This window comes from Scyliorhinus torazame, chromosome 5 (assembly GCF_047496885.1).
Source record: "Scyliorhinus torazame isolate Kashiwa2021f chromosome 5, sScyTor2.1, whole genome shotgun sequence".
In the NCBI taxonomy this organism is placed as follows: Eukaryota; Metazoa; Chordata; class Chondrichthyes; order Carcharhiniformes; family Scyliorhinidae; genus Scyliorhinus; species Scyliorhinus torazame.
In genome coordinates, this window is record NC_092711.1 from 189966257 (window position 1) to 189992336 (window position 26080).

Genomic DNA, 26080 nt, shown 5'->3' on the forward strand with positions numbered 1-26080 from the left:
GGCGCTGCTAGTCAAGAGCAGTATTACGGTGGCGGAGAGGATGCTAGATGGGGACTCTTCTTCCGAGGTAGTATTGGCTGAAGTTAGAAACAGGAAAGGAGAGGTCACCCTGTTGGGAGTTTTTTATAGGCCTCCTAATAGTTCTAGGGATGTAGAGGAAAGGATGGCGAAGATGATTCTGGATATGAGCGAAAGTAACAGGGTAGTTATTATTATGGGAGACTTTAACTTTCCAAATATTGACTGGAAAATATATAGTTCGAGTACAATAGATGGGTCGTTTTTTGTACAGTGTGTGCAGGAGGGTTTCCTGAAACAATATGTTGACAGGCCAACAAGAGGCGAGGCCACGTTGGATTTGGTTTTGGGTAATGAACCAGGCCAGGTGTTGGATTTGGAGGTAGGAGAGCACTTTGGGGACAGTGACCACAATTCGGTGACGTTTACGTTAATGATGGAAAGGGATAAGTATACACCGCAGGGCAAGAGTTATAGCTGGGGGAAGGGCAATTCTGATGCCATTAGACGTGACTTGGGGGGGATAAGGTGGAGAAGTAGGCTGCAAGTGTTCGGCACACTGGATAAGTGGGGCTTGTTCAAGGATCAGCTACTGCGTGTTCTTGATAAGTATGTACCGGTCAGACAGGGAGGAAGGCGTCGAGCGAGGGAACCGTGGTTTACCAAGGAAGTGGAATCTCTTGTTAAGAGGAAGAAGAAGGCCTATGTGAAGATGAAGTGTGAAGTTTCGGTTGGGGCGATGGATAGTTACAAGGTAGCGAGGAAGGATCTAAAGAGAGAGCTAAGACGAGCAAGGAGGGGACATGAGAAGTATTTGGCAGGAAGGATCAAGGAAAACCCAAAAGCTTTCTATAGGTATGTCAGGAATAAGCGAATGACTAGGGAAAGAGTAGGACCAGTCAAGGACAGGGATGGGAAATTGTGTGTGGAGTCTGAAGAGATAGGCGAGATACTAAATGAATATTTTTCGTCAGTATTCACTCAGGAAAAAGATAATGTTGTGGAGGAGAATGCTGAGCCCCAGGCTAATAGAATAGATGGCATTGAGGTACGTAGGGAAGAGGTGTTGGCAATTCTGGACAGGCTGAAAATAGATAAGTCCCCGGGACCAGATGGGATTTATCCTAGGATTCTATGGGAGGCCAGGGAAGAGATTGCTGGACCTTTGGGTTTGATTTTTATGTCATCATTGGCTACAGGAATAGTGCCAGAGGACTGGAGGACAGCAAATGTGGTCCCTTTGTTCAAAAAGGGGAGCAGAGACAACCCCGGCAACTATAGACCGGTGAGCCTCACGTCTGTAGTGGGTAAAGTCTTGGAGGGGATTATAAGGGACAAGATTTATAATCATCTAGATAGGAATAATATGATCAGGGATAGTCAGCATGGCTTTGTGAAGGGTAGGTCATGCCTCACAAACCTTATTGAGTTCTTTGAGAAGGTGACTGAACAGGTAGACGAGGGTAGAGCAGTTGATGTGGTGTATATGGATTTCAGCAAAGCGTTTGATAAGGTTCCCCACGGTAGGCTATTGCAAAAAATACGGAGGCTGGGGATTGAGGGTGATTTAGAGATGTGGATCAGAAATTGGCTAGCTGAAAGAAGACAGAGGGTGGTGGTTGATGGGAAATGGTCAGAATGGAGTACAGTCACAAGTGGAGTACCACAAGGATCTGTTCTGGGGCCGTTGCTGTTTGTCATTTTTATCAATGACCTAGAGGAAGGCGCAGAAGGGTGGGTGAGTAAATTTGCAGACGATACTAAAGTCGGTGGTGTTGTCGATAGTGTGGAAGGATGTAGCAGGTTACAGAGGGATATAGATAAGCTGCAGAGCTGGGCTGAGAGGTGGCAAATGGAGTTTAATGTAGAGAAGTGTGAGGTGATTCACTTTGGAAGGAATAACAGGAATGCGGAATATTTGGCTAATGGTAAAGTTCTTGAAAGTGTGGCTGAGCAGAGGGATCTAGGTGTCCATGTACATAGATCCCTGAAAGTTGCCACCCAGGTTGATAGGGTTGTGAAGAAGGCCTATGGAGTGTTGGCCTTTATTGGTAGAGGGATTGAGTTCCGGAGTCGGGAGGTCATGTTGCAGCTGTACAGAACTCTGGTCCGGCCGCATTTGGAGTATTGCGTACAGTTCTGGTCACCGCATTATAGGAAGGACGTGGAGGCTTTGGAGCGGGTGCAGAGGAGATTTACCAGGATGTTGCCTGGTATGGAGGGAAAATCTTATGAGGAAAGGCTGACGGACTTGAGGTTGTTTTCGTTGGAGAGAAGAAGGTTAAGAGGAGACTTAATAGAGGCATACAAAATGATCAGGGGGTTGGATAGGGTGGACAGTGAGAGCCTTCTCCCGCGGATGGATATGGCTGGCACGAGGGGACATAACTTTAAACTGAGGGGTAATAGATATAGGACAGAGGTCAGAGGTAGGTTCTTTACGCAAAGAGTAGTGAGGCCGTGGAATGCCCTACCTGCTACAGTAGTGAACTCGCCAACATTGAGGGCATTTAAAAGTTTATTGGATAAACATATGGATGATAATGGCATAGTGTAGGTTAGATGGCTTTTGTTTCGGTGCAACATCGTGGGCCGAAGGGCCTGTACTGCGCTGTATTGTTCTATGTTCTATAACCCTTTTCTCTCCAACTAAAACAGCCTGAAGTCCCACAGCCTTTGGTCATAAGATCTTTCCTCCATACAAGGCAACATTCTGGTAAATCTCCTTTGTAACATTTCCACATGCTTCCTATCATGCAGCGACCAGAATTGCACGCAATACTCCAAATGCGGCCGCACCAGAGTTTTGTACAGCTGCAACATGACCTCATGGCTCCTAAACTCAATCCCTCTACCAATAAAAGCGAACACACCGTACGCCTTCTTAACAAACTCCTCAACCTGGGTGGCAACTTTCAGGGATCTATGTACATGGACACCGAGATCTCTCTGCTCATCCACACTGCCAAGAATCTTACCATTAGCCCAGTACTCAGTCTTCCTGTTATTCCTTCCAAAATGAATCAGCTCACACATTTCTGCATTAAACTCCATTTGCCACATCTAAGCCCAGCGCTGCAGCTTATCTATGTCCCTCTGTAACTTGTAACATCCTTCCGCACTGTCCACAACTCCACCAACTTTAGTGTCATCTGCAAATTTACCCACCCATTTTCTATGCCCTCCTGCAGGTCACTTATATACATGACAAACAGCAGTGGCCCCAAAATAGATCCTTGTGGTACACCACTAGTAACTGGACTCCAGTCTGAACATTTCCCATCAACCACCACCCTTTGCCTTCTTCCAGCTAGCCAATTTCTGACCCAAACTGCTAAATCACCCTGAATCCCATGCCTCCGTATTTTCTGCAGTAGCCTACCGCGGGGAACCTTATCAAATGCTTTACTGAAATCCTCATACACTACATCAATTGCTTTACCCTCATCCACCTGTCTGGTCACCTTCTCAAAGAACTCAATAAGGTTTGTGAGGCACGACCTACCCTTCACAAAACCGTGTTGACTATCTCTAATCAAATTATTCCTTTCCAGATGATTATACATCCTATCTCTTATAAACCATTCCAAGATTTTGCCCACAACAGAAGTAAGGCTCACTGGTCTATAGTTACTGGGGTTGTCTCTACTCCCCTCCTTGAACAAGGGGACAACATTTGCGATCCTCCAGTCTTCTGGCACTATTCCTGCAGAAAAAGATGACTTAAAGATCAAAGCTAAAGGCTCAGCAATCTCCTCCCTAGCTTCCCAGAGAATCCTAGGATAAATCCCATCCTATTTCACACTTTCTAGAATTGTTAGCACCTCCTCCTTATGAACCTCAAGCCCTTCTAGTCTAGTAGCCTGAATCTCAGTATTCTCCTTGACAACATTGTCTTTTTCCTGTGCGAATACTAACGAAAAATATTCATTTAGCACCTCTCCTATCTCCTCGGACTCCGCGCACAACTTCCCACAACTGTCCTTGACTGGCCCTACTCTTACACTAGTCATTCTTTTATTCCTCACATATCTATAGAAAGATTTAGGGTTATCCTTGATCCTACCTGCCAAAGACATCTCATGTCCCCTCCTCGCTCTTCTTAGCTCTCTCTTTAAGTCCTTCCTAGCTAACTTGTAACTCTCGAGCGCCCTAACTTAACCTTCATATCTCATCTTTACATAAGCCTCCTTCGTCCTCTTGTCAAGTGTTTCGACTGCTTTAGTAAACCACAATTCCCTCGCTCGACCACTTCCTCCCTGCCTGACAGGTACATACCTATCAAGGACACGCAGTAGCTGTTTATTGAACAAGTTCCACATTTCCATGGTGCCCATCCCCTGCAGATTTCCTCTCCATCCGATGCATCCTAAGTCTTGCCTCATCGCATCAAAATTGCCTTCCCCCAGATATAACTCTTGCCATGCGGTATATACCTATCCCTTTCCATCACTAAGGTAAACGTAATCGAATTGTGGTCACTATCCCCAAAGTGCTCACCTACCTCCAAATCTAACACCTGCCCTGGTTCATTACCCAGTACCAAATCCAATATAGCCTCGTCCTTCGTTGGCCTATCTACATACTGTGTCAGGAAACCCTCCTGCACACACTGGACAAAAACGGATCCATCTAAAGTACTCGAACTATAGCGTTTCCAGTCAATATTTGGAAAGTTAAAGTCCCCCATAACAACTAACCTGTTGCTTTCGCTCCGATCCAGAATCAACTTTGCAATCCTTTCCTCTACATCTCTGGAACTTTTCGGAGGCCTACAGAAAACCCCTAACAGGGTGACCTCTCCTTTCCTGTTTGTAACCTCAGCCCATACTGCCTCAGTAGACGAGTCCTCATCAAACGTCGTTTCTGCCACCTTAATACTGTCCTTGACTAACAATACAACCCCTTCCCCTCTTTTACCACCTTCCCTGGGCTTACTGAAATATCTAAACCCTGGCACCTGCAACAACCATTCCTGTCCCTGCTCTCCATGTCTCCGAAATGGCCACAACATGGAAGTCCCAGGTACCAACCCATGCCGCAAGTTCACCCACCTTACTCCGCATGCACCTGGCATTGAAGAAGACACACTTTAAACCACCTTCCTGCCTGCCGGTACACTCCTGCAACTTTGAAACCTTACTCATGACCTCCTGTCGACTGGAAGTACAATTCAGGTTCTCAAGCCCCTGCTTAACTAGTTTAAACCCTTCCGAAGAGCATTAGCAAATTTCACCCCCCCCCCCCCCCCCGAGGATATTGGTACCCCTCTGGTCCAGGTGTAGACCATCCCGTTTGTAGAGGTCCCACCGACCCCAGAATGTGCCACAATTATTCAAAAATCTGACACCCTCCCTCCTGCACCATCTCTGTAGCCACGTGTTCAACTCCTCTGTCTCCCTATTCCTCGTCTCGCTAGCACGTGACACGGGTAAGAACCCAGAGATAATACCTGTTTGTCCTAGATCTAAGTTTCCACCTTAGTTCCCTGAATTCCTGCATTACATCCCTAGCCCTTTTCCTACCTATGTCGTTGGTACCTATGTGGACCACGACTTGGGGCTGCTCCCCCCGCCCCCCCCCCCCCCCCCGCTTAAGGATGCAGAAAACATGATCCGAGACATCATGCACCCTGGCACCTGGGAGGCAACACACCAACGGCGACTCTCTCTCGTTCCCACAGAATCTCCTATCTATCCCCCTAACTATGGAGTCTCCAATGACTAATGCTCTCCTCCTCTACCCACTTCCCTTCTGAGCAACAGGGACAGACTCTGTGCCAGAGACCTGTACCCCATGGCTTACCCCTGGTAAGTCGTCGTCTCCAACAGTATCGAAAGCGGTATACGTGTCACTAAGGGGAACGACCACAGGGGATCCCTGTACTCATTGCTGCCTCCCAGCCCCTCTCACCATCACCTATCTATCTTTATTCTTCGGTGTAACTACATCCCTGAAGCTTCTACCTATGACCACCTCTGCCTCCCGAATAATCCGAAGTTCATTCAGCTCCAGCTGCAGTTCCCTAACGCGGTTGCTGAGGAGCTGGAGATGGGTGCACTTCCCACAGATGAAATCAGCAGGGACACTGACGGCGTCCCTCAGTATGGAGTCGACCAGCTGCTGGCTAGCCTCCCTTTCCTCCCTGTCTTTTCGCGCTTTGAAAGTGATGATTTCCCCTCTTAGTACGGCCTTTAGCGCTTCCCAGAACGTGGAAAGTGAGACCTCCCTGTTCTGGTTGTTCTCAGTGTACTCTGCTATGGCCTGCGACATATCTTTGGTAAAGGCCTTTTCAGCTAATAGGGCAACGTCGAACCTCCATGTACGGCGTTGGGCTCTGCCCGTCTCCAGCCTCACGTCCATGTAGCGTGGAGCATGGTCTGATATCACAATTGTGGAGTATTCCACTTTGTCTATCCCCGGAAACACCGTTTTCCCTCCCAAAAAAAGTCAATTCTGGTGTATTCGTTGTGTACTGGGAAGAAGGAAAACCCCTTCTCCCCTGGGTGGGTGAACCTCCAGGGGTCCACCGCTCCTACCTGTTCCATAAAGTAACCGAGTTCCCTTGCCATGCTTGACCGTTTTCCCCGTTTTGTGGTTTGTGTTGTCAGTCTTTGGATCCTGTACACAGTTGAAGTCCCGCCCATGATTAGCCGGTGCGTCGCTATGTCAGGGACTTCTGCCATGATCTTCTTGATGAAGCTCGTGATGTTCCAGTTGGATGCATACACGCTAACTAGTACACCCCGGACCATGACGGACCGCCCCCCCCCCCCCCCCCGGGTCCATAACCGTCTTTGTCGCCCTAAACATCGTCCATTTGCTGATCAGTATTGCCACCCCCTGGCCCTCGTCCCGTAACAGGAATGGTAGGTCTGTCCCACCGAGTCCTTTCTTAGCCCCAGTCGATCCTGCTCTCTCAGGTGCGTCTCTTAAATGAATGAATATTGCTTATTGTCACAAGTAGGCTTCAAATGAAGTTACTGTGAAAAGCCCCTAGTCGCCACATTCCAGCGCCTGTTCGGGGAGGCTGGCATAGGAATTGAACTGTGCTGCTGGTCTGTTTTAGTCTGCTTTCAAAGCCAGCGATTTAGCCCAGTGTGCTAAAGCAGCCCCTCTTAGAGGAAGGTAATGTCTGCCTTCATGTTTCTTAGGTGGCTGAGGACTCTGGATCTTTTCACTGGGCCGTTGAGTCCCCTTACGTTCCAGGTGTGTGAAGGTATTCATGAGAGTGCAGAAAAGAATCAAGGAAATGGTACCAGTGATGAGGACGTTCATTTTCACGGATAGATTGCAGAAATTGGGACTTTGTTCCTTGCTGAAGAGACGGTTGGTAGGAAATATGAAAGAGCAATTCAAAACGAGGAGTGACGAGGCTGAAGCTGTTCCAATGGTGGAAGGATCGAGCAGCAGGAGGTAGACATTTAAGATAACTTGAATAGAAGCAAAAGTAACATGGGAAAACTACATTGTCGTGCACTGTGTTGGAATTCGGGATGCACCTTTTCATAGTATTTTGGTGGCCGGGATAATCGGGGTATTCAAAAACGAATTGCCTAATTCTCTGAAAAGGAGGGAGAATTTCTGGGCTACGAGAAAAGATACAGGAGTGACCCAAGTTGAAGTGGTGCTTCAGAGGACAAGCACAGTCACGGTGTATCAAATGGCCTATACGAATCGGACAATATTACTAATGTGTATGTTTTTGTGTTCGTCATCAGAAATATTTATGGCTTTTATTTTAACCACGTTTTAAACAGCTTAATTTAAGTGTCTACCATTGAGACAATTTACAGTTAAGGCTGGGAACTGGACCCTTCTCTTTGCAAGGAGCTGGAATTAACAACTAAATTATTTGATTTGTACAAAAAACATCGAGTTACAAAGAATTGCATTTACTTTAATCGCACTGGGCAATGCAGGGATTCTGTGTTAGGTTTAGAAGAATAAAACAAAATGGTGCATTTATCAGCTTAATGTTAGCACGTCACATTTTTTTGATTGATTGACCATGCCACAAGGAGGAAAATCTGTGCTCGATGAAATCATTGCTTTCTTGAGTTTATGGCAGAAGTGTTGTCAGAATATTTATTGATTGTTTAAGAATGTCTGAAACTTGATTTAAAATGTGTTTGTTAATGTTTGTGATATGTTGCATTATTGTCCAGATAATGTAACAGATTAACTGCTCTTTATAATCAAGAAAGTGCCACTTGTATACAATATAATGTACCTCTAAGGTCCTAGAGAACAAGGGATGGAAATTGAAGAGCCGAGTTACATACTCCTGTCCTCTCGTGTGGCTCTAGTTACAGAGGCGGGTGACACTAGGATACCCTCACAACAAGCCAAAGGAAGAGGTTAATTTTAACTATTTCTAGATACTGGATGACGAACAGTAGTATGGATAAAAATTGAAACATGGAGCTGCTTGGTGGCATTTTCGTTTCATTTCATTGTTCAATCACGGTAGCATTGTGGATAGCACAATTGCTTCACAGCTCCAGGGTCCCAGGTTCGATTCCGGCTTGGGTCACTGACTGTGCGGAGTCTGCACGTCCTCCCCGTGTCTGCGTGGGTTTCCTCCGGGTGTTCCGGTTTCCTCCCACAATCCAAAGATGTGCAGGTTAGGTGAATTGGCCAATGATAAATTGCCCTTAATGTCCAAATTGACCTTGGTGTTGGGTGAAGGTGTTGAGTTTGGGTAGGGTGCTCTTTCCAAGAGCCGGTGCAGACTCAAAGGGCCGAATGGCCTCCTTCTGCACTGTAAATTCAATGATAATCTATGATTAATCTAGGACAAAGGTTCGGCACAACATCGTGGGCCGAAGGGCCTGTTCTGTGCTGTATTTTCTATGTTTTATGTTCTATGTTTTGCACTGCCAGATTAAAACGTATGGTGCTCAGCATATAAGAGATAAATCTGCACGCAACTGGCAAATATATTATTACAATACACGAAATAATGGGATCGGGAATATCTTTCCAAGTCAGGGTGATGAGTGACTTGGATAAAGATAAACATGACGAAAGGTGTTGTCTATGCCGATAACTGAATGCAAAACTGCTTGCCAAGGGTGGCGCAGTGGTGCACACTGCTGCCTACGGCGCTGAGGACCGGGTTTTGATCTCGGCCCCGGGTCACTGCCTGTGCGGAATTTGCGTGGGTTTCATTCCCACAACACAATGATGTGCAGGTTCGGTGGATTGGGCACACTAAATTGCCCTTAATATGAAAAATAGCTGAGTACAAGAAAAAAACTGCTTGCCAAAAGTACAATAGTTGTACAACAGAACAGGAAATTCAAACTCCATAATTCATCAGAAATTGTGAAGAGTTGAGAAAGGCTTGAAAAAGGTACTGTCGATAAAAGTTGATCATAATTGCCATATAAAGAGTAAGATTATGTGCTCAGTCCACAACCACATTCCTCTGACATGTGCTCTCTTTGAAACTGAAATGTATTAATATGCCGGCATTAGGATTCTCCCTTCTCAATCACCAATACACAAATTCTGTCGCCGAACCATAGCATGAGCAGCCAAATTAAGATTCCTGCCTGTCTGATTTGCATTTTTCTCTGTGGGCCAGCAGTGAAACCACAAACCATGGCTCTATCGCGAGATTGACTCCCTACTGAAGGACACGTTTGAGGCGTTCAAGTCAGGTGACCCTGACCTATACAGGAAATCCAGGTACGACCTCCGCAAAGCCATCCGAGATGCCAAGAAAGAATATCAGACCAAGCTAGAGTCACAGACTAGCGTTACAGGCTGTCGGCGGTTGTGGCAAGGCCGAAACAACATAACGGGCTGCAAAGCGAAGACGAGCAGTATCTCGAGCAGCAGCGCACCCCTCCCCGATGAACTCAATACATTCTACTCGGTTCGAGCAGGAAACCAACGATCCACTGCCGAGTGCCCTTGACATACCCAAACACACCATCACAGCTTCCAAAGTCAGATCGGCTTTCCTGAAAATGAACCCTCAGAAGGCGACAGGTCCAGACAGGACTCTGGTTGTGCATTAAGAGCCTGCACGGACCAGCTGGCAGATGTGTTCACGGACATCTTTAACCTGTCCTTACTCTGCTCCGAGGTCCCCACCTGCTTCAAGAAGACTACCATCATACCAGTGCCAAAGAAAAACCAGGCAACATGCCTCAATGACTACCGTCCGGTGGCCCTGACTTCAGTTGTAATGTAGGGCTTCGAGAGGTTGGTCATGAAGCACATCACCTCTATACTCCCAGAATGCCCTGATCGACTGTAATTCGAATATCGACGCAATCGGTCCACAGCAGACGCCATCTCCCTGGCCCTACTCTGATCCCTAAAGCATCTCGGCAACAAGGACTCCTACATCAGACTCCTATTTATTGATTACAGCTCCGCCTTCAACACCATAATCCTAGACAAGCTCAAATCAGAGCTCCAAAACCGAGGACTTCGCTCCTCAGTCTGCAACTGGATCCTCCACTTTCTAACCCACAGACCACAATCAGTAAGAATAAACAACAACACGTCCTACACAATAGTACTCAATAAAATCCCCGCAAAGCTGAATACTTAGCCCCCGACTATGTTCCCTGTACACACACGACTGTTTGGTTCCAACTCCATCTACAAGTTTGCAGACGATACGACCATAGTGGGCCGGATCTCAAATAACGACGAGTCAGAATACAGGAGGGTGATTGGGAACCTAGTGGAATTGTGCAGCGACAGCAATCTATCCCTCAATGCCCGCAAAACTAAAGATTGATCATTGACTTCAGAAAGCAAAGTATTCTATACACCCCTGCCAGCATCAACGGCGCCAAGGAGGGGATGGTTAGCAGTTTCAAATTTCTAGAGGTACACCTCTCCAAAAATCTGTACTCGTCCACCCACATCGACACTACCACCAAGAAAGCACAACAGCACCAATACTTCCTCAGGAAACGAAGGCAATTCGGCAGGTTCACATGAAGTCTTACCAACTTTCACAGATGCACAATAGAAAGCATTGCTCCGGTACCCATCCTTCAGCAGAGTGCAATTCATCAAGCGTCTTCTTCACTTCAGCCTGGGGTGGTACGTAGACAATCGCAGACGTGAACCCCATGGAAGGTAGTATGGGCGACACTTCACAGTCGGATAGTCCAGGCCCAGGGAGCAGTCGTTCATCATGGTCAGCACGTCTGAGCACCAGGAGGAGTTGATGAATACGCAAACCCCTCCATTCCTCTCTTCGCCCAATGACGCTGTGCGGTCCATCCAGTCTATTGAGAAGCTGTCAGGTTGTATGCTACGGTCAGGTGAGGCAGGGGTGAGCATTATCTCCCTGAAACAGAGCTCACAAGTAGTCTCTTACTTCCCTCTAAATGGTAAGTGTAGCTTGTCCAGTTTTTTTTCGATCGCTTTGACATTTGCCAGGGGCATTCTGGTGAGAGGAAACTTAAAACCGTGGTCTGTTAGTCTCACCTGCAGACCACCATGTTTCCCTCACTTCCTTGGTCGGCGGCTGCTTCTGGATGATCGCGGGATCTGATGGGAGAAATCTGACCTTGCGGAAGGTATGTGGTTGCGTCTTGCAGGGTCCCGGGTGCTGATTGCATTTTCTCGTTTGCGTATGGTGGGGTCCCTGACACCCCCGCCCCCCCCCCCCCTTCCGATTTTGTGGTTGCCGTGTGGGCTTATTTGGTCCGATCGAGCCACAGTATTCCAGGGGTATGCATCAACCTTACCGTGGGGTTTCAGGCATTTTGGGGGTCTTTAGTCCAGATTTGGGTCAGGCAGCGTCTTCCTAGGTCAGGTTGGGCCTTGTCCCTTGTTCGGTTCCAGCGTTGATGGGCTGGTCGCGAACTCTTGGAATCGCGCCTGGGAATAGCCCTGGTTGAACCTGCATGTGTATCAAACTGTCTGAGGCACCAGCAAAATATTGCCACAAGCAAATTAATATCATGTGCTTTTGGAACCAACAGATAAGCAATCCTTGTTTAAGTCACAATCCCAATTAACTCAAAAATGTCCTTCCAGTACACAACAAATTGCATTAAATGCAACAGTGCACACTATATACATTTGTGAAACACCTCAAGCAAAACAAACTACCTTAAAACAGTGAGAGGTATAAACTAGACTTCTCGTTGGCCAGTATATGCATGTTAAAAGTACGCACTGTTTTGATACTTGCTGAACTGCATGGCTGACACGAGCATTCACATAATTTAGTGCTTATATCTTGAAGATAAAGGATAGTGTTAATCTTAAAAATATAGTTCCTGCAGTGTTAAAAATAACTTGATTAAAATCAGGTCATAACTGTGCGGTAAATCCTGATGCAACCTCCACTCATTATTTGTATATTCACATTTTCAAGGCAGTTCCTGCTACCAGGTAGATTTAAGATGGCGAGCTTTTAGTATTTAGCAGAATTTGAATTATTCATCTCATAACCATTTTAGGTAATGGATATGCATCAAGGCGTTCATTTCTCCGATTCTACCTCGGAGTCTACTCTGCTTTACGGACATGACTCAAAAACAAGCATAGTAGACTCCGAGGTAGAATTACAAAGTCCTACAAATATGAATTTAAAGAGCTGAAATAAGTATTCAATACTGCAGCAACTTCCTGCGATAAACATGTTATCCGCCGTAATTTCGACAGTGAACTTTGACATCCAAGAATTTGTAATTCTAATTGCAGCAGAAACAATAACAACTTGTATTCCTGATCAATCCCTCACTTTAAAATTGTTAGTGACAGACATGCACTGATCGAATCAACAGATACCGGGAAATGGCGAGTACGAGAGTAGTTACGAAGCTGCAGCTCCGACGTCAACAATGGAAGAGCACTACATTGCACGATCAACAGAAAACTTAAAAGCTGATCATATAACGAGCACCTCACAAACTAGTTATTAGAATTATAAACCACAACCTAGAAAATTACGGGCTAATGCTGCTAAAATCTCAGTTACTCTTTTAGACCTGACTCAATATTATCTGCATATTTGGTGAGGCATTACCAGTTACAAAAGATTCACAAAATATATTCAAATATTAACAAATTTGCATTACTTGATGATAAAGATCCCTCCAATCTTGGTAATTTGGGCAGTGTATAATTTGGCACAGAGTGGGAGGAGATGCAGTTTCTCTTTTTGCTCTGTTTCCTTCGTTTGGCTTTGTAACTGGTAATGTGCAGGGAGAGATCCAGAGTGCAGTCCGGGAAGCAGGGAGAAAACCAGGGAGCACCCTGGGAAGGTAGCTGACATAAAATCTTACCCCCAAGGTTCCGGCGGCCTTCATTTTCGGGAGCGGGAGAGAGAGCCAGGGAGCAGCTTGGGCACAGGTAAGTGATAGATATTCTGCTATTCTGAGTGATCCGACTGAGGGGTGGGGAGTGGGGGAGGGGGGGGGGGGAAACACTGAAAAGTGACGTCACAGGAAAGCTGTGACCTGATTGGCTGGTAGGGAATCTGCACTGGTTTTAGAAATTAAACATTGTTAAACTAATTAAACATAATGAATGAATTACTAAATCAGAATTTAGAGGGGTAGCTAGGCCAGAGACTGGAGAGTACTGTAATTCGCATTTACATTTATAGTAGCAATCTAGTGCTAGGAAATATATAGTTAACAGATTCTTATTTTAAATTAATTTTTAATTTAATTCGCATTGCGTTCACTAATTAATAAATTAGAGGGTTACAGTGCTCTGGCTGAGAGATGTGACCTGTCTGGGAGGATTCCAGCGTCCCGGATGGCTTAATCTGCACAAAGTGCACCCAACTGGGGTGCCTCACAGACCGCATTGTTCGGTTGAGAAGCAGTTGGATGCACTTAGGAACATGCAGGTGGCGGGAAGCGTCATGGATAGCAATTATATAGATTATTTTAAATTTAATTTGTAATTTAATTCGCATTGCGTTCACTAATTAATAAATTAGAGGGTTACAGTGCTCTGGCTGAGAGATGTGACCTGTCTGGGAGGATTCCAGCGTCCCGGATGGCTTAATCTGCACAAAGTGCACCCAACTGGGGTGCCTCACAGACCGCATTGTTCGGTTGAGTAGCAGTTGGATGCACTTAGGAACATGCAGGTGGCGGGAAGCGTCATGGATAGCAATTATATAGATGTGGTAACAACCAAAGATCAGGCAGAGAGATGGGTGACTACCAGAAGGGGCAGGCAGTCAGTCTAGGAATCCTCTGTGGTTGTCCCCCTCTCGAACAGTACCCTTTGGATACTGTCGGGGGGAATGGCCTATAAGGGGAAAACAGCAGCAGCCAGAGCAATGGCACCACGGATGGCTCTGATGTTCAGCACGGAGGATCAAAACGCAGAAGAGCAATAGTCATAGGGGACTCTATAGTCAGGAGCACAGATAGGCGCTTTTGTGGACGTGAAAGAGACTCTAGGATGGAATGATGCCTCCCTGGTGCCATGGTCCAGGATGTCTTCGAACAGGTAGCGGGCATCCTGCAGGCAGAGGTCGTGGTACATATTGGTACTAACGACATAGGCAAGAAGGGGGATGAGTTCCTGCATCAGAAGTTCAGGGAGCAAGGCAGAAAGTTAGAAGAGAGGACCTCAACGGTTGTAATCTCGGGAATGCTCCCTGTGCCACGTGCCAATGAGGCTAGCAATAGGAAGATAGGGCAGCTAAACACGTGGCTAAACAGCTGGTGGAGGAGGGAGGTTTTCAGTTAGCTGGACCACTGGGAGCTCTTCCGGGGCAGGTGTGACATGTATAAGAAGGACGGGTTGCACCTAAACTGGAGAGGCATAAATATCCTGGTCGCGAGGTTTGCTAGTGTCACACGGGAGGGATTAAACTGGTGTGGCAAGTGGGTGGGTACCGGAGCAACATGTCAGAAGTTGCAAAAATTGTGGGAGAACTAGTAAATCGGGCCACTATGGATCTGTGGAAGAGCAGACAGGGAGATGTTGCTGAAACCAGCGGGACTGGTGGGCCTGAAGTGCATCTGTTTTAATGCGAGAAGTACAACAGGTAAGGCAGATGAACGTAGAGCTTGGATTAGTACTTGGAACTATGGTGTCATTGCCATTACAGAGATCTGGTTGAGGGCAGGACAGGATTGGCAGCTAAACATTCCAGGATTTAGATGCTTCAGGCGGGATAGAGGGGGATGAAAAAAGAAATTAAATTAAAAACGCCTTTTTCACAAGCAGGTTTCAACTGGAGTTACTGTGAAAAGCACCTAGCCGCCACATTCCGGCGCCTGTTCGGGGAGGCTGGTACGGGAAATGAACCCGCGCTTCTGGCCTGTCTTGGTCTGCTTTAAAAGTCAGCTATTTTGCCCTGTGCTAAACCATCCCCTTGTAAAAGGGGTGCCGGAGTTGCGCTATTGATTAGCGAGAATATCACAGCTGTACTGCGGGAGGGCACCTCAGAGGGCAGCGAGGCTATATGGGTAGAGAGCAGGAATAAGAAGGGTGCAGTCACAATGTTGGGGGTTTACTACAGGCCTCCCAACAGCCAGCAGGAGCTAGAGGAGCAGATAGGTAGACAGATTTTGAAAAGGAGTAAAAGCAACAGGGTTGTTGTGATGGGAGACTTTAACTTCCCCAATATTGACTGGGACACACTTCGTTCTAGGGGCTTGGACGGGGCAGAGTTTGTAAGGAGCATCCAGGAGGGCTTCTAAAAACAATATATAGATTGTCTAACTAGGGAAGGGGCTGTACTGGACCTGTACTGTACTTGTATTGGGGAATGAGCCCGGCCAAGTGGTAGAAGTTTCTGTAGGGGAGTATTTCGGGAACAGTGACCACAATTCAGTAAGTTTTAAAGTGCTGATGGACAAGGATAAGCGTGGTCCTAGGGTGAATGTGCTAAATTGGGGGAAGGCTAATTATAACAATATTAGGCGGGACCTGAAGAACATAGATTGGAGGCGGATGTTTGACGACAAATCAACATCTGACATGTGGGAGGCTTTCAAATGTCTGCTGAAAGGAATTCAGAACCGGCATGTTCCTGTGCGGAAGAAGGATAAATACGGCAACTTTCGGGAACCTTGGATAACGAGAGATATTGTAGGCCTCATCAAGAACAAAAAGGAGGCATTTGTCAGGGCTAGAAGGCTGGGAACAGACGAAGCCTGTGTGGAATATAAGAAAAGAAGGAAGGAACTTAAGCAAGGACTCAAGAGGGCTAAAAGGGGTCACGAAAAGTCATTGGCAAATAGGGTTAAGGAAAATCCCAAGGCTTTTTACACGTATATAAAAAGCAAGAGGGTAGCCAGGGAAAGGGCAGGCCCACCACTGAAGGACAGGCGAGGGAATCTATGTGTGGAGCCAGAGGAAATGGGCGAGGTATTAAATGTATACTTTGCATCAGTATTCGCCAAAGCGAAGGAATTGGTGGATGTTGAGTCTGGAGAAGGACGTGTAGATAGCCTGGGTCACGTTGAGATCCAAAAAGATGAAGTGTTTGGCGTCTTGAAGAATACTAGGGTGGATAAGTCCCCAGGACCTGATGGAATACTGAAGGAGGCTGGAGAGGAAATTGCTGAGGCCTTGCCGGAAATCTTTGAATCCCCACTGTCGTCAAGTGATGTCCCGTTGGATTGAAGAATAGCCAATGTTTTTCCTTTGTTTAAGAAGGATATCAAGGATAATACAGGGAACTAGAGGCCTGTGAGCCTTACGTCAGTGGTAGGGAACTTACTGGAGAGAATTCTTCGAGACAGGATCTACTCCCATTTGGAAGCAAGTGGTCGTATTAGCGAGAGGCAGCACGGTTTTGTGAAAGCGAGGTCTTGTCTCACTACCTTGATAGAGTATTGCGAGGAGATGATTCATGCAGCTAGGGCAGTAGATGTTGTCTATATGACCTTCAGTAAGGCCTTTCACAAGGCCCTCATGGCAGACTGGTACAAAAGGTGAAGTCACACGGGATTGGAGGTGGGCTGGCAAGATGGATACAGAACTGGCTAGGTTACAGAAGGCAGAGAGTAGCAATGGAAGGGTGCTTTTCTGATTGGAGGGCTATGACTAGTAATGTTCGGCAGGGTTCCGTGCTGGGACCTTTGCTGTTCGTGGTATATATAAATGATTTGAAGGAAAATGTAACTGGTCTGATGAGTAAGTTTGCAGACGACAGAAAGGTTGGTGGAATTGCGGATATCGATGCGGACCGGCAGAGGATACAGCAGGATATAGATCATTTGGAGACTTGGGCGGCAAGGTGGCAGGTGGAGTTTAATCCGGACAAATGTGAGCTAATGCATTTTGGATGGTCTAATACAGGTAGGAAATGTACAGTGAATGGTAGAACCCTCAAGAGTATTGAAAGTCAGAGAGCTCTTGGTGTACACCTCACTGAAAGGGGCAAAACAGGAGGAGATGCTGGTCAAGAAGCCAGACGGCATGCTTGCCTTCATTGGCCGGGGCATTGCCTAGAAAAATTGGCAAGTCATGTTGCAGCTGTATAGAACCTTAATTGGGCCACACTTGGAGTATAGTGTTCAATTCTGGTCGCCACAATACCAGAAGGATATGGACGCTTTAGAGAGGGCGCAGAAGAGATTTACCAGGATGTTGCCTGGTATGGAGGGCATTAGCTATCAGGAGAGGTTGAATAAACTTTGTTTGTTCTCACCCGAACGAAGGAGGTTGAGGTGCGACCTGATAGAGGTGTACAAAATTATGAGGGGCATAGACAGAGTGGAGTGTCAGAGACTTTTTCCCGGGGTAGAGGGGTAAATTACTAGGGGGCATAGATTTAAAGTGCGAGTGGCAAGGTTTGGAGGAGATGTACGTGGTAAGTTTTTTACACAGAGGGTAATGGGTGCCTGGAACTCGCAGCCGGAGGAGGTGGCGGAAGCAGGGACGATAGTGACGTTTATGTATTGACAAATACATGAATAGGATGGGAATAGAGGGATACGGACCCCGGAAGTGTAGAAGATTTTAGTTTAGACGGCCAGCATGGTTGGCGCAGCCTTGGAGGCCGAAGGGCCTGTTCGTATGCTGCACTTTTCTTTGTTCTTTGTTCTTTTTTCCTGGCCTTCATCAGGACTCATCTTCAAGCCTTCCAAAAGCATCCGGAAGCCAAATATTTCAAACACTGCCGTTGTTACATAATACGTGTACTTCCGCTGGATAATTGTAGTTGCACTGCCAAACAGAGCAGACAGCAGGTGATCAATGCCAAAGCCAGCACAGCTCCCACGAGCAGGTGAGGCGATTGTTGCGCGGGGCCATAATAGCTGCTGTAAAGAATGTCTTGCAACCCAATTCGGAAATTACAATAACCCATATGGAAGCAACAAAGGCATGTATAATGTTTTGGTTACAGATCCATCGCTCACAACATTAGACATGGGATGTGGAGCAGATAATTTGTGCTTCCCGCTCTATTTTGGCCGCTCACTCTTCTTGCACTCCGGTTGCCGACGCATTCATATTGCAGAGACAGAGTCAGAATACAACAGAGCAAGAATACTGCAGCGCCAGCTGCCGGCGTCCGGCAACGTGCAGGTGTGACTGCGCAAGGAAAGGAAGAGAAAGCTTGAACAGGAGACAAGTTCAGGATGCAGGGCCACTATCCCCACAGCGGAGCCCTCCGATAGTGGGGGCGGCCAAGGCGAAACTTGTTTTCATTCTTAACACATCTTCTGTGATGTAATTATTCTGTGACACAGTTCTATCTGCATCACTTCAGAGACAGAAAAAGAACGCATCGCCTGTACTGGCAGTCGTGGCTAACCATGTGGGAGGAAATAACATCTATGTTCTCTTCTCTGTTTTTATTAATTATTTGCTAAATCTCTCTCAATAAATCCTACTTAGTTCATCATTGCTAAGTATTCGTACATTGTTGGGTCAGGTCCAAATGAGGACCCTATTGTTAAAAATTAATTATTCGGAACTTAGTCATTTCAAGTAAAAGATTTTGATATTCAAAATCTCGTAAACGTCAGAGGCCTCCTTCAGTGCCTCAAATTGTCTATGGTCCCATCCCTAGTATTTAAAAAAATAACTGACGTAAATTTGATTCACACAATCGGCAATATAAAGTTATCTCCAGTGGATGTCAGTGAAAGCGTGGTGTCTTTGTGTGAAAGAGCATTTTTGCCAATTCTTACCCGCATTGAGCCCAATCTCTGTTCATATTAAAATAGATTCGCTCTCTGCTAACATTGCAGTGTCATACTTCTGGTCATATTACAGAAGGCCGTGACACAATTGCTTCTGCATACAGCGCAATTTCGGTTGCTAACATGCAGGACCCCGGCCCTTTTTGTAATACACGACAAGATAGAATCCCGCCGTCAGCAATCGGACCGACGCCGAGATACATGTGGCTGGGGGATCGGAGAATCAACCCCAAATAGTCTCTGAACTCGGAAACCCCCGGGCGTGGAGTGTGCTGCCAGCGGAAAAAGGAATTCCCGATAACTGGAGAACTCAAGTCAACGTCTCCGTTATTACTGCTTGGCTCAGAGTCTTTATTTAAAACACAAATTACTGTTTCACTTGTACTTATGTGCTTTATGGACATGCTTATATCACATTGGATCCTGTATCAATGCTCTGAGTTTGTGTGAGAAAGAGAGATGATCTAATTAAAGATGCTAAGTTAAAATACGTTTCCTGGCCTTGGCAAAAAAGAGGCGGGTTGAGATGTGCGGTCATTAGACGCGACAGCTGATTACGAGTTTCGTATTAGTCAACAGTGTTAAGTTGCAGATACCGTCTGTTCTGTCTCTTTGGATAAAGAAGGACTGGAGTCTGGTTTTGGCTGGACAGCTGGTTGTGATGCAGAAGCTTGTCAGGTTATTTATCAAGGCTCCTCACCGCCAGGCACCCGGGTTCGATTCCCGGCTTGGGTCACTGTCTGTGCAGAGTCTTCACGATCTCCCTGTGTCTGCGTGGGTTTCCCCCGGGCGCTCCGGTTTCCTCCCACAAGTCCCGAAAAACGTGCTGTTAGGTGAATTGGACATTCTGAATTCTCTCTCTGTGGACCCGAACAGGCGCCGGAATGTGGCGACAAGGAGATTTGCAATGTAACCTCATTGCAGTGTCAATGTAAGACTACTTGTGACACTAAAAAATATTATTATTATTTACAACTCAATTGCTGCAATCCGATTCGCACATAATAGTCTGCTTCTGTGTTCTACGTTCCATGCATGTGGAATCCACATCCACAATTATACATAAAAGGACGCCCTCTGTGGCATAACAAGAGTCAGACCTTTTATAACGAAAACTCATAAATGGGCGAATGAAGTCATAAAAAAGACGAGAGCTTATGTCGTGAAAATTAACATATTATGTGGTGCAGTGGGAACGGATAGTGGATGTGCTTTAATATAAAAATATAGTTTAGCTAATCGAATTTAAACAGGGACAAGAACGAATGCAACATAAGAACATAAGAACTAGGAACAGGAGCAGGCCATCTGGCCTCTCGATCCTGCTCCGCCATTTAATGAGATCATAGCTGATCTTTGTGGACTCCGCTCCACTCTCAGGCCCGTACACCATATCCCCGAATCCCTTTATTCTTTAGAAAGCCATCTATCTTTTTCTTAAAAACGTTTAAAGAAGGAGCCTCAACTGCTTCACTGGGCAAGGAAGCCCAGAGATTCACAACCCTTTGGGTACAGTCCCAGTCTACTCAACCTCTCGTCATAATCTAATCCCCTCAACTCTGAGATCAACCTCGTGAATCTCCTCTGCACTCTCTCCAGTGCCAATATGTCCTTTCTCAGGTAAGGAGACCAAAACTGAACACAATACTCCAGATGCGGCCTCACCAACACCCTATACAATTGCAGCATAACCTCACTAGTTTTGAACTCCATCCCTAAGCAGAAATATGGCCTATTGCACTAATAGCTGAAACAGGACCGAGAGTAAAAACAGAAAAATAACATTTTTTTGAGATTACAGTTGAAGCAACAGTTCGTACATTAATATCAGACATAGTGTATTACAACAGTGCATTGCTATGTGAATGCTGCCATCGTTTTCAATGTTAGGAAGATGTTCCTACTGAAACTAGACAGGCACAATGTTTTCATAATACAAAGAGACGTGTACTGGAATTAGAATGAGAGGCAGTTTATTTTTGACAAGTGGGCTGCCACTAATAAATTGTAACACTTACAGAAGCAGAGTTTAAAATAATAAGAATGAAGTGAGGGTCCAGTGGGATAAAAGCAATGTCATGGTTTCACTTTGTGAAAGGAAGGGAGTGTCGATCTAATAATATTAGGGGCAGATTTCAATGTAGTCTGTGTGCTGACATCACCGTCGGTATCTCGTACACTAACACCAATACTGGGTGTCACGGGCATGAGATTCAGAGCATGCGGCACTGTTGCCTCACAGCGCCAGGGACCCAGTTCAACTCCGTCCTTGGATAACTGTCTGTGTGGAGCTGGCATTTTCTCTGCAGGTCCGCTTGGATTTCCTCTGGGGGCTCTGATTTCCTCCCACAGTCCGAAGATGTGCAGGTTGGTGGATTGGCCATGATAACATTCCTCCTTAGTGTCCTGCGAAGTACAGGTTAGGTGGGGTTACAGAATAGGTCAGGGAATTGACCTAGCTAGGGTACTCTTTCTTAGGGTCCGTACAGACTCGTTGGGCCGTATGTCCTCCTTCTGCACTATAGATATTCTATGATTCTACTTACATCATTGCAATACTTTGCCTCCTGAAATGGTCAAGGATCGTTTAACTGTCAATGGAATTCGAATGTTTATCAAAATGGGCACGGTCAAAATGGGAATTTTGAACAGATCATATCAGTACCAAATAATTAGCAGCACTCTCACTCCTGAGTCTGAAGGAATGGGGTCAATATTCATTGCAGTATCAACGGCTTAATCTGGATGCACCTCCAGGTGTCACGACATGTTCAGGTTTATTCTGATGGCTTTTTTTTTTAGACGCTGAGGCAGGAAGGGTGAAATGGAAGAGATATCATTCTGCACAGTTTCCCCATTCAGCGAGGCAGGGTTCCTCTCTTATTGTTTCTCTTCGACATTTATGCATCTTCGGCATCATTTGGATTCCTGCCTCTGTCTTTGCTTATCCCGAATAAAATATGATAATTACATACATTGTGGCACGTGTTATTGATTCCAGCTGGCAAAAATAGTTATACCTATGGGGGTGCCAATCAGGAGCTGGGGTTGAACATACTTCCTGCACACGTGATCACCGGAGACACCTGAAGCTTCCGAGATTTGCCATATAGTACAGGAGGAGCATGTCACGGATTAAAGATCTCCTGCCATGACTACACTTAAGCCCCTTATTTACTCCCTGTTAACAAGGAAAGAGAGCAACAATAAGGCTACAAATTGCCACAACCAAGGGCTCAGAACAAGGGAGCGCTGCAAGCAACCACCCAGTGCGGTCTCTGGGCGAGGGGAGATCCCAGAGTGCAGGGGTCTACCCACGTGGCAAACGCACAGTGGGCGGACTTGTTGGTTGCCCCCGGGACAAAGGGAGACCACTGAGTGCAGGGGCAGACCCACATCGTAGACGCAACATTGGCAGCCAGGTTGGGTCCCTTCTGGACAAAGGGAAACCCCGGAGCGCAGGGACACGACCGCATGGGCAGAGCAGTGACAGCGGCCACCCTGGACGGCCCTCTAACAAAGGGAAACCCCGGAGTGCACAGACAAACCGCATGGGGAGAGAAGTGACAGGGGCCACCCTAAATGGCCCCCTGACAAAGGAGAACCCCGGAGTGCAGGAGCGCGTACAAAAGGTAAGTGTGGTTAATCCCACAGGAACGTGGGGACAGAGGCCCCCCACCAGGATAGTGACCTGGAACGTAAGGGGACTCAACGGCCCAGTGAAAAGATCCAGTGTCCTCATGCACCTAAGAAACATGAAAGCCAACATAGTCTTCCTCCACGAGACATGCCTGAGAGAACAGGACGGACTGCGGGTAAGAAAGGGCTGGGTGGGACAGACCCATCACTCCTGCTATGGACGAGAGCCAGGGGGTGGCAATACTGATCAGCAAAAGGACGATGCTTCGGGCGACGAAGATGGTTACGGACCCAGGGGGGTGGTACGCCATGGTCAGCGGGCCCCTGGATGGTGCACCATTAGAACTAGTTTACGTGTACGCGCCCAACTGGGACGACACAAGCTTCATCAAAAAGGTCATGTCAGAAATCCCCGACATATCGACGCACCGACTAATCATGCGGGGGGGGGGGGGGGGGCTTATACTTTGTACAAGAACTAAGGACTGACAGATCAAGTTCCAAAACGGGGAAAACCTCAAACATGGCAAAGGTCACTTTATGGAACAGGTGGGAGCGGTGGACCCCTGGAGGTTCATCCACCCAAGGGAGAAGGAGTTCTCCTTCTTCTCTCCAGTACACAACGTATACACCAGAATTGACTTCTTTGTAGTGGGGAAAACGATGCCTCCGGGGCTAGATAAAGCGGAATACTCTACAATCGTGATATCAGACCACGCTTCACATTACAAGGACGTGAGGTTGGAAACGGGCAGGGCCCAACTCCCCACATGGATGTTAGGCACTGCTCTACTAGCTGACAAGGCCTTCAACGAACAGATATCGCAGGTCATAGCACAGTACACGGAGAACAACCAAAACGGGGAGGTCTCACCCTCCACGTTCTGGAAAACGCTAAAGGCTGTAGGAAGAGGGGAAATTATCACTTTCAAAGCGCGAAGGGGTATGGAGGAAAGGGCGGCTAGGCAGCAGCTGGTCGGCTCCATACTGGAGGTAGAAGCTAAATACGCCGACGCCCCGACCGTAGAGCTCCTGGCGGAGAAGAAAGAGCTACAAAGGAGCTTCGACCTGTTCTCCACCATGAAAGCAGTGCACCAGCTCCGCCAGGCATGGGGGACCCTATATGCACACGGAGATAATGCCTGCTGCCTGCTGGCGCACCAGCTGAGAAAGCAGGCAGCCACCAGTGAAATTGCACAAATCAGGGATATCAGAGGCAAATTAGAAACAGAACCAGAAAAGATCAACAAAATATTCAAGGCCTTCTACCAACGACTGAACACCTCAGAGCCCCCAACGTGGGAGTCCGGGCAGTAAACGAGCCCTGGAAGCACCACTAGCACTGGGAGAGATCATGGACAGATCATGGGAGAGATCATGGACAGCATTAGCTCCAGGCAGGCTGGGAAGGCACCGGGATCAGACGGGTTCCCGGCAGACATTTACAAAACATTTGCAACAGCACTGGCTCCGCACCTGCGGGAGATGTTCACAGGCTCGCTGGCTAGGGGCACACTGCCACCTACGCTAGCACAGGCCTCAATTTCGCTCATACCTAAGAAAGATAGAGCCCCAACGGATTGTGGGTCGTACAGACCCATCTCACTGCAGAACGCAGATGCCAAAATACTGGCCAAAATCCTAGCCCGAAGGCTAGAGGAATGCGTACCGGAGGTGGTCGCAGAGGCCAGACGGGCTTTGTCAAAGGTAGGCAACTAACCTCGAACATCAGGCGCCAGCTGAACGTGATAATGATCGCATGAGGGGAGAGAACACCAGAGGTTATCATCTCCCTGGATGCAGAAAAGGCCTTCGACAGAGTCGAATGCAAGTACTGCATAGAGGTACTGGAGCAGTTCGAGCTTGGAACAGGGTTCACCTCCTGAGTGAATCTCCTATACAACGCTCCCATGGCGAGCGTACAAAATACCAACTCCCGATACTTCCAGCTGCACAGGTGCACCAGGTAAGGATACCCACTGTCTCCGCTGCTGTTCACTCTAGCGATTGAGCCATTAGCAATTGTTCTCTGTTCAGCAAAAAGCTGGATGAGGATCCGAAGGGGCTGCAGAGAGCACAGATTATCGCTCTATGCAGATGACCGGCCCCTCTACATTTCGGACCCAGAAAGCAATATGGACGGAATCATCGCGCTCCTCAAAGAGTTTGGCACCCATTAGTGCGCCCCCCCCTACTTGTGGGTGTATCGGCAAGAATATTGGGCTGGTTTAGCACACTGGGCTAAATCGCTGTATTTTAAAGCAGACCAAGGCAGGCCAGCAGCACGGTTCGATTCCCGTACCAGCGGCCCCGAAAAGGTGCTGGGATGTGGCGACTAGGGGCTTTTCACAGTAACTTCATTGAAGCATACTTGTGACAATAAGCGATTTTCATTTTATGTCATTTCATTTTTCAAGATCTCGCCTTTGCTCATGTTGAGTTTGTAGCCTGAGATGGCGCCAAACTCTTTCAGGAGCGCGATGATTCCGTCCATGTTGCTCTCTGGCTCCGAAATGTAGCGGGGCCGGTCATCTGCATAGAGCGATAATCTGTGCTCTCTGCTACCTGGGGATCCAAATAGCCCATGACTGGAAAGGGATCCCTAAATCAAACGTCGCCAGTCTGACAGAGGAAGTAAAAAAGGACCTGCAAAGATGGAACACACTCCCACTCTCCCTCGCGGGGAGAGTCCAGACGATCAAAATGAACATGCTGCCCAGATATCACATCCTACTTACATCCATCCTGATCTACATCCACAAGGCCCTTTTCAAAGCACTGTACAAATTAATCATGGCGTTCGTAGGAGAAGGGGGGGGGGGGGGGTGAAGAATGCTCGGATCCCAAAGAAGGTTTTACAAAAAAACAAAGTCCCAAACCTACAATTCTACCACTGGGTGGCGACAGCCGAGCGAATAAGTGGATGGATCAAGGAGCCAGAAGCAGAGTGGGTGCACGCAGAGGAGGCCTCCTGCAAGACGACCTCCCTCCGGCCCTCGCCACGGCGGCACTCCCATACCGACCCAAAAAACACTCCCACAACCCGGTCGGTACAGCCACCCTCCAGTCCTGGAACGAATTACGGCAGCAATTTGGCATGACCAAAATATCGGACAAAGCTCCCATCTGCATAGATCGATAATCTGTGCTCTCTGCTACCTGGGGATCCAAATAGCCCATGACTGGACTGTGGTTCACACCAGCGCCGACTGACGCCACCTTCAAAAAATGCGGGCAGGATGGAAGGACACTGACAGTCAGGGACCTAAATATGGACGGCAGGATCGCAACACTGGACG

General features: G+C 47.2%; 1 pseudogene; it reads right to left on the reverse strand.

Moving 5' to 3' along the window:
- The window catches only part of LOC140418091 (putative divalent cation/proton antiporter TMEM165), a 181587-nt pseudogene that overhangs the window by 38571 nt on the left and 116936 nt on the right, over positions 1–26080 (reverse strand).